The sequence below is a fragment of the Salvelinus sp. IW2-2015 genome, unplaced genomic scaffold (genome assembly GCF_002910315.2).
Source record: "Salvelinus sp. IW2-2015 unplaced genomic scaffold, ASM291031v2 Un_scaffold1936, whole genome shotgun sequence".
NCBI lineage: Eukaryota > Metazoa > Chordata > Actinopteri > Salmoniformes > Salmonidae > Salvelinus > Salvelinus sp. IW2-2015.
In genome coordinates, this window is record NW_019943293.1 from 109,488 (window position 1) to 119,217 (window position 9,730).

Genomic DNA, 9,730 nt, shown 5'->3' on the forward strand with positions numbered 1-9,730 from the left:
CTACCTGAGGTAACCTAGTCCTCATACATACTACCTGAGGTAACCTAGTCCTCATACATACTACCTGAGGTAACCTAGTCCTCATACATACTACCTGAGGTAACCTAGCTCCTCATACATACTACCTAGTAACCTAGTCTCTGCATACTACCTGAGTAACCTAGTCCTCATGCATACTACCTGAGGTAACCTAGTCCTCATACATACTACCTGAGGTAACCTAGTCCTCATGCATACTACCTGAGGTAACCTAGTCCTCATGCATACTACCTGAGGTAACCTAGTCCTCATACATACTACCTGAGGTAACCTAGCTCATACATACTACCTGAGTAACTAGCTCTTACATACTAGCTGAGTAACCTAGTCCTCATACATTCACTGAGGTAACCTAGTCCTCATACATACTACCTGAGGTAACCTAGTCCTCATGCATACTACCTGAGACCTGTCTCATGCATACACGAGGTAACCTAGTCCTCATACATACTACCTGAGGTAACCTAGTCCTCATACATACTACCTGAGGTAACCTAGTCCTCATACATACTACCTGAGGTAACCTATCCTCATACATACTACCTGAGGTAACCTAGCCTCATACAACTACCTGAGGTAACCTAGTCCATCTACATACTAACCTGAGGTAACCTAGTCTCATACATACGTACCTGAGGTAACCTAGTCCTCATACATACTACCTGAGGTAACCTAGTCCTCATACATACTACCTGAGGTAACCTAGTCCTCATACATACTACCTGATAGAGATGGGGGAATAAATAGGTCGTTGCATATCACCATATTATTTTGGGACCATATTCTATTGATATTTCACTAAGTGTCCATTCATTAAAAAATATCTATTTTTAGTACATTTTTCCTAGCTAGTGCTAGTCAGCTGTACCTGTGCCAAAACTCTGGTCTTTTTCATCCTATATCTTGTTCGCCATCTGTTTTTAAATAGTGAGACAGTGTGTTTTCAGCGCTTTTATTTCCATAGTGATCAATCCTCATGACTCCCTCTTATCTCTCTGCAGCAGACATGTAGTGAGCAATATGTTTGGGACATCAAATCGCAATAAAATCACAATATTGAATTGCAACACTTACAGGGCCTTATCCATACCCCTTGACTTATTCCACATTTTGTTGTCAGTCGGAATTCAAAATGGTTTAAATTTATTTATTTTCCTCTCACCCATCTACACACCCCCCATAATGACATCACAATACCCCATAATGACATCACAATACCCCATAATGACATCACAATACCCCATAATGACAAAGTGAAAACATGTTTTCAGATTTTTGGAAAATTGAATGTAGAAATATTTCATTTACATATGTATTCACACCCCTTTGCTATGACACTTGAAATTGAGCACACTTTCGTTTTGATGATCCTTGAGATGTCACTACAACTTGATTGGCCCACCTGTGGCCAATTCAATTGTTTGGACATGATTTAGGAAGAAACACCTGTCTATGTAAGGTCCCACAGATGACAGTGCATGTCAGAGCAGAAACTATATCATGAAGTTCAAGGAACTGTCCATAGATCTCTGAGATATAATTATGATGAGGCATATATCTGGGGAAGGGTATAAAACAACTTCTAGAGTGTTGAAAGTTTCCAAAATCACAGTGGTCTCCATCATTGGGAAATGAAAAAAAGATGTAACTACCCAGACTGCCTAGAGCTGGCCGTCCAACCAAACTGAGCAACCGGGCAAGAAGGACCTTGGTCAGTTGACCAAGAACCCAATGACCACTCTGACAGAACTACAGAGTTCCTTGGCTGAGATGGGAGAACCTGCCAGAAGGACAACAGTCTCTACCGCACTTCACCAAGCTGGGCTTTATGGGAGAGTGGCAAGATGGAAGCCATTCCTGAGAAAAAGGCACATGACTGCATGCCTGGAGTTTGTAAAAAGGCACGTGAAAGACTCTGCGATCATAAGGCAAAATATTCTGTGGTCTGATGAGARAAAAATGTAACTCTTTGGCCTGAATGCAAAGCGCTATGTCTGGAGAAAACCAGGCACAGCTCATCACCTGTCCTAACACCAACCCTATCGTGAAGCATGGTGGTGCAGCAGGGACTCGGCCACTGGTAAGGATAGAGGGAAGAATGAATGGAGCCAAATACAGGCAAATCCTTGATGAGAACCTGCTTCAGAGTGCAAACAACATTAGACTGAGGTGAAGATTTATGTTACACCAGGACAATGACCCCAAGCATACAGCCAAAGCAACACTGGAATGGCTTCAGAACAAGAATGTGAAAGTCCTTGAGTGGCCCAGACTTGAATCCCATTGAAAATCTGGAAAGACTTGAAGATTGCTGTCCACCARTGCTCTCCATCTAACTTAACAGCGTTCGAGAGAATCTGCAAGGAAGAATGGGAGAAAATCCCAAAATCCAAATCCAGATACAGACATACCCAAGATGACTCAAAGCTGTAATCGCCGCCAAAGGTGCTTCTTCAAAGTGTTGACTCATTGGGTGTGAATACTTATGTAAATTATATATTTCTGTATATCATTTTCAATAAATTTGCTACAATTTCTAAACATGTTTTCACCGTCATTATGGGTAAGCTACAAAATCTATTAAATCCGTTTAGAATTCCGTCTCTTTCTGAAGGCACTGTAGAATCGTGAGAATCGCAGTAAATATCGTATCGGCCCCTAAGTATCGCAATAACATCGTGTCATCCCTGGCAGTAGCCAGCCCTACCACCTGATGTGAGCACAAAATAGTTGATTGCCTCTTTTAGAGGACTGGAGGTGTCATTGCACTGTGGAACTTTATCATTTAGGCACTTGTTGATTTTATCACGTTGTGGACCTCTTGTAGAAAATCCAAAAGCCCAGTGAATGGTTTTCCTTACAATGTTCTTTTGGTTTTTATCTCTCTCGCTTTTCCCTGTTCTTTTAACTAACCTCCCCACAGCACATGCAACTAACTGTATGTCTGTTTTTTATAAATGGTCTAATTTAACTCAAAATTCAATCATTAAACTTGCCCCTTTTCCCCCAGGTATCTAAGGTGTTCCTGGGTGCCCATGCCCTGCTGGCTAATGGCTACGTGATGTCTCGTGTGGGCACCTCTCAGATAGCTCTGGTGGCCAGGACCTTCAACGTGCCAGTCCTGGTCTGCTGTGAAACGTACAAGTTCTGTGAGAGGGTGCAGACTGACTCCTTTGTCTCCAATGAGCTCGGTAAGGTGGCAAGCATTCATTTAGCCTTCTTGAGTTTATTATTGAATAAGTAAGGCATGAGAACCTAAGGATTATGGTGTGAGAACTCCCGACTGAGGGCTGCTCTGAGCCTAGGACCGGGAAACTCCCTCTTAAGGACTGTTATCACACAATAATTCCCGAGTTCGAGCACCTTGTTTTTTTAATAAAACAGTTAGCCAAATTATAAAAAATAAAAATAAAGATTAACCATATGTTTTCATTTAAAAACATGAACATTTTAATGAGTAAATTAGTTTTATTTCATCCTTCCACCAGACGATATAGTCCGGGCAAAAGCCAGTTGTTAGTTCTGAGGTTCTAAAGTTGCTAGCCAAACAGGTTGGTCGTTAATTCTATTGGGATGTTTTAACCCAGTCGTTCATTCCATTCATTCCACGTTGCTATGCTAAACAAATCATTGGCATGTAAGCTTTATAGCATGAGGTACAAGTAGGCAATAACCAGTTGATTGTCGAGTCAATAAGATAGCTAGGCTAACGCTAACGTTACTTAGCTAGGCTAACGTTACTTCTCCTTTGCTAGCTAAAGTTAGCTAGCCAACTAAAGCTAACACACAATCACAACAAGCAGCTGGATTGACAACAAACTGTGCACTTTGTTTCTATTGCCATTTCTTTGGATATATCCATTATACTGATCCTAATAAATGAATTGGCCTGGCTCAGAGAAGCTGTCTGTCTCGTTCATTTGCATGGCCAAAAGTAAAACAAACTGTAACATGTTGCACGGGTCAGATGGGCTTATTATTAACCCCTGCTGTACCAAACCAAATGCTAGGCAAGAAGGATGGGAAAATAAGTCTACTCTCTTTTCTCCATGGAAAATTACATTTATGAATGCTTGGCTGGGCTGGGCTGCAGGACAATGGATTACATTTATGAATGCTTGGCTCATAAAGCCCCATTTGCTCTGCTATTTGAGCCAGTAATCAGCCTGTTACCAACCCTTAGTAAAACTTTTGGAAAAAATTGTGTTTTACCAAATACAATGCTATTTTACTGTAAACAAATTGACAACAGACTTTCAGCACGCTTATAGGGAAGGATGTTCAAGCACAGGACTTACACAAATGACTGATGATTGGCTGAGAGAAATTGTTGATAAAAAGATTGGGGCTGTTTTATTCGACTTCAGTGCGGCTTTTGACATTATCGATCATAGTCTGCTGCTGGAAAAACGTATGTGTTATGGCTTTACACCCCCTGCTATATTGTGGATAAAGAGTTACCTGTCTAACAGAACACAGAGGGTGTTCTTTAATGGAAGCCTCCAACATAATCCAGGTAGAATCAGGCATTCCCCAGGGCAGCTGTTTAGGCCCATTACTTTTTAAATCTTTACTAATGGCATGCGACTGGCTTTCAGTAAAACCGGTGTGCCTATGTATGCGGATGACTCAACACGATACATATCAGCTACTACAGTGAGTGAAATGACTGAAACACTTAACAAAGAGCTGCAGTTAGTTTCAGAGTGGGTGGCAAGGAATGATTTACTCCTAAATATTTTTACAACTAAAAGCATTGTATTTGGGACAAATCATTCATTAAACCCTAAACCTCGACTAAATCTTGTAATAAATAATGTGGAAATTGAGCAAGTTGAGGTGACTAAACTGCTTGGAGTAACCCTGGATTGTAAACTGTCTTGGTCAAAACATATGATACAAGTGACACAACAGTAGCTAAGATGGGGAGAAGTCTGTCCATAATAAAGTGCTGCTCTACCTTCTTAACAGCACTATCAACAAGGCAGGTCCTTCAGGCCCTAGATTCTACCTTCTTAACAGCACTGTCAACAAGGCAGGTCCTACAGGCCCTAGTTCTGTCCCACCTAGACTACTGTTCAGTCGTGTGGTCAGGTGCCACAGAGGGATATCGGAAAATTACAATTGGCTCAGAACAGGGCAGCATGACTGGCTTTTGGATGTACACAGAGAGCTAACATTAACAATATGCACGTCAATCTCTCKTGGCTCAAAGTAGAGAGAGATTGACTTCAWCACTACTTGTTTTTGTAAGAAGTGTTGACATCCTGAATGCACCGAACTGTCTGTTTAAACTACTAGCACACAGCTCAGACACACATGCATATACCCCACAAGACATGCCACCAGAGGTCTCTTCAAAATCCCCAAGTCCAGAACAGACTATGGGAGGTACACAGTACTACATAGAGCCATGACTACATGGAACTCTATTCRACATCAGGTAACTGATGCAGCAGTAGAATCAGATTTAAAAAGCAGATAAAAATACACCTTATGGAACAGCGGGGACTGTGAAGAGACACACACACAGGTACAGACACATGATAATACACACACTCTACACACATGTACGTTGTATTGTATATATGTGGTAGTAGAGTAGTGGCCTGAAGGAACACACTAAATGTATTGGATAAAGTGTAATGTCATGTCATATTTTAAACTGATATAACTGCCTTAATGTTGCTGGACACCAGGAAGAGTAGCTGCTGCCTTGGAGGAATAATGGACACCAGGAGAGTAGCTGCTGCCTTGCAGGAACTAATGGGGATCCATAATAAACCCAAGGAACTAATGGGGGTCCATAATAAACCCCAGGAAGAGTAGCTGCTCCTTGGCAGGAACTAATGGGGATCCATTATTAAACCCCAGGAAGGTAGCTGCTGCCTTGGCAGGAACTAATGGGGATCCTTAATAAACCCCAGGAAGAGTAGTTGCTGCCTTGGACAGGAACTAATGGATCCTAATAACCCCAGGAGAGTAGCTGCTGCCTTGGCAGGAACTAATGGGGATCCATTATAACCCCAGGAAAGGTACTGCTGCCTTGGCAGGAACTAATGGGGATCCTTAATAAACCCCAGGAAAAGTAGCTGCTGCCTTGGCAGGAACTAATGGGGATCCATAATAAACCCCAGGAAGAGTAGCTGCTGCCTTGGCAGGAACTAATGGGGTCCATAATAAACCCAGGAAGAGTAGCTGCTGCCTTGGCAGGAACTAATGGGGTCATTAATAAACCCCAGAAGAGTAGCTGCTGCCCTGGCAGGAACTAATGGGGATCCATAAAACCCCAGGAAGAGAGTAGCTGCTGCCTTGCAGGATAATGGGGATCCATAATAAACCCCAGGAAGAGTAGCTGCTGCCTTGGCAGGAACTTAATGGGGATCCATAATAAACCCAGGAAGAGTAGCTGCTGCCTTGGCAGGAACTAATGGTGATCTTTAATAAATACAATAGAATGAAATGTTTTAGTTGCTGAGTTTGGGTCGTTTCCTTTCTACTTCCTGGTAATCTAGATAGGATCCTTGGTCATTGTTTTATTTAAACTCGGCAAGTCAGTTAAGAACAAATTCTTATTTACAATGAGTAACCCGGATGATGCTGGGACAATTGTGCGCCACTCTACGACTCTCGTTGTGATACAGCCTGGAATCGAACCAGGGTCTGTAGTGACGCCTCTAGCGCTGAATGTAACCTAGATAGGGATCTGTAATATGAACTTCGATCAACACAATTATCCAGATATTAAAAATGATCTCTCTCGACTTGAATAGAACATCAATAGCAGTGCAACACTCACAAACCCTCCTTTTTTAATTTTCCCTCAGATGACCCCGATGACCTGATGGTGACCGGAAGGGGAGACCCAGCTGGGAGACTGGCAGGACGTCAGCTCCCTGGGTCTGTTGAACCTGGTCTACGACGTCACACCACCAGACTTTGTGGACCTTGTCATCACAGACCTGGGCATGATCCCGTGCACCTCCTTCCTGTTGTTCTCAGGGTCAAAAACCTGGACCAGTAAGAGATGGAAGGGGAATGACAACAGGGGGGGGGGGGGGGTGGGGGTCTGGCGTAGAGTCGCAGACTGATGATGCATCTGACTTGATGTGGTGTTCTATAAGAAGCACTTGTGTTTGAGAATTGTAAGCTATCCTCTATATAGTGTACTTTATTAGGTCATAGGGTTCCAAAATGGGAGTGTACACTTATGTTCCGATGACCATTCTAGAATGCATGGACCTACCAAATACATTGTTTTAATTGTTAGTAGCGAGCTAGTGTTGATATTGGACCGGGTCTTTAGACTCTCCATTTGCTCAGTCTTTCTACATGCTAGGCTATATCCACTGTAACAGCTGGCCATAAAAAAAAGACTACAGAAGTGTTCTACACTGAGCAGGCATTCACACCTGCACTTTTGGCATGTAATAAATATCTGAAATGGCACATTATTTTTTTTAAACAAGAGTTTCCTGTGTGTTCTTTTGACAGTGTTGACGATAAAGGGTTTGGCCTGTGGGGTGGGGGGGTAGAAGGTATAGGGAACCGGTCCCACATAGCATCTCAGAGTAGGAGAGTTGACCTGGTATCTCTCCATACAATTGTATTCATTATGGTCTAAAAGACTAAACTGACTCTAAATCAGCACTCCTACTCAGCCTGTGGATACGGGCTTGATTCAAGGAAAATCTGAAACGGCAGACGTGGCAATGAAGTCCCAAGATTTCTGTTTTTGAGCGTTTTCACTCAAATCCATTAAAGTTATTTCAAATAATGTTTTTTTTTTTTTGCTGTAGTTGTGTATCCTAAATGCTGTATCCTCATTCAAACTACAGAAAAAACATTTGACCTGTTCTGATTTAATTAGGTACTGCTGTGGCTTAAAACGCCTATTATGAAGTTTTAGTCTTCGTAACCATGATTGGAACATACATTGAGTTCCAGTTTATGTTGAATATAATGGCGTCAGTGTGTAATAGACAACACTGTTGGAAGAAGAGAGAATGTCTCTTTTTAAATGACTTTTCTTCAGTGTTCCATAACGTATCTATCGCAGAGAGGTTTTATTAGAGAGAGAGAGATCAAACACAACTAGTTTTCAATGAACTGCTCAATGGCGCAGAGGAAATTGGACAGATTGAGGTTTCTGGTCAGTACATAAGTCACCTGTGTGCCGTTCAGAATGGCTCTTCTGGTCGAGACACACACACACACAGCAAATCACTTGAGTCCGTGTATAACATCTTTCTTTAATTAAAGGTAAAATACAAAAAGGCAACCCATTTCAGTTTATAAACATCAATTCATCCGTAACCATGTATGAACAAGTCAACATTAGCGGTACTGTCTGCAAGCAATGTGTTTTGCTCATGTCTCCCTATAATGTGATTTTATCAAGTCGATATCTTGTCAGTTTTCCCAAACAATTAAAATATTTTGTTGCTATTGCAATTTATATTGCACATTATATAGCTCCTACTACAATTGACTTATTCTCATGCAAAGTAGATGACGTTACCTGCTTCAGTTATGGAGTGTTAGTTTTAGTAAACCATGACTGGAACATAAATTGAGTTCCAGCTCATGTTGAACATAATGCCATGTTGATCGAGATCAATGGCTGCTAGCTGTACAACAATTGCAAAATTTGTGGCGATTACACACTGAGCATCGAAAACACTGTCAATTCTGACAGAGTGCCTTTCAAAGATAAGTCTTAAAACAATGTCATATCATTATTAACATTAACCCAGAGACCATCCCCTCTATCAACAGTCCACTGTCAGCATTATAACATTAACCCTGAGACCATCCCTCTATCAACAGTCCACTGTCAGCATTATAACATTAACCCTGAGACCATCCCTCTATCAACAGTCCACTGTCAGCATTATAACATTAACCCCAGAGACCATCCCTCTATCAACAGTCCACTGTCAGCATTATAACATTAACCCAGAACATCCCCTCTATCAAAAGTCCACTGTCAGCATTATAACATTAACCCCAGAGACCATCCCTCTATCAACAGTCCACTGTCAGCATTATAACATTAACCCCTGAGACCATCCCCTCTATCAACAGTCCACTGTCAGCTTATAACATTAACCCCAGAGACCATCCCCTCTATCAACAGTCCACTGTCAGCATTATAACATTAACCCAGAGACCATCCCTCTATCAACAGTCCACTGTCAGCATTATAACATTAACCCCAGAGACCATCCTCTATCAACAGTCCCTGTCAGCATTATAACATTAACCCCTGAGACCATCCCCTCTATCAACAGTCCACTGTCAGCATTATAACATTAACCCGAGACCATCCCTCTATCAACAGTCCACTGTCAGCATTATAACATTAACCCTGAGACCATCCCTCTATCAACAGTCCACTGTCAGCATTATAACATTAACCCAGAGACCATCTCTCATCAACAGTCCACTGTCAGCATTATAACATTAACCCCTGAGACCATCCCCTCTATCAACAGTCCACTGTCAGCATTATAACATTACCCCCTGAGACCATCCCTCTATCAACAGTCCACTGTCAGCATTATAACATTAACCCTGAGACCATCCCCTCTATCAACAGTCCACTGTCAGCATTATAACATTAACCCCTGAGACCATCCCCTCTATCAACAGTCCCTGTCAGCATTATAACATTAACCCTGAGACATCT

At 41.9% G+C, this 9,730-nt stretch overlaps 2 long non-coding RNA genes and 1 pseudogene across 2 annotated transcripts in view; 2 read left to right on the forward strand and 1 right to left on the reverse strand.

Moving 5' to 3' along the window:
* LOC112072459 (translation initiation factor eIF2B subunit delta-like) overlaps positions 1–7,493 on the forward strand; it is a 36,680-nt pseudogene extending 29,187 nt beyond the window's left edge.
* A 373-nt stretch (positions 7,494–7,866) lies between these two features.
* Positions 7,867–9,364, forward strand: LOC139024840 (uncharacterized). Its single transcript, XR_011476208.1, has 2 exons — positions 7,867–9,177; positions 9,281–9,364. It is a non-coding gene; the product is annotated as an uncharacterized lncRNA (long non-coding RNA).
* LOC139024839 (uncharacterized) overlaps positions 8,263–9,730 on the reverse strand; it is a 6,910-nt gene continuing 5,442 nt past the window's right edge. The window contains exon 2 of the long non-coding RNA XR_011476207.1: positions 8,263–9,696. This is a non-coding gene — a long non-coding RNA (uncharacterized lncRNA). The remainder of the gene's footprint in view (positions 9,697–9,730) is intronic.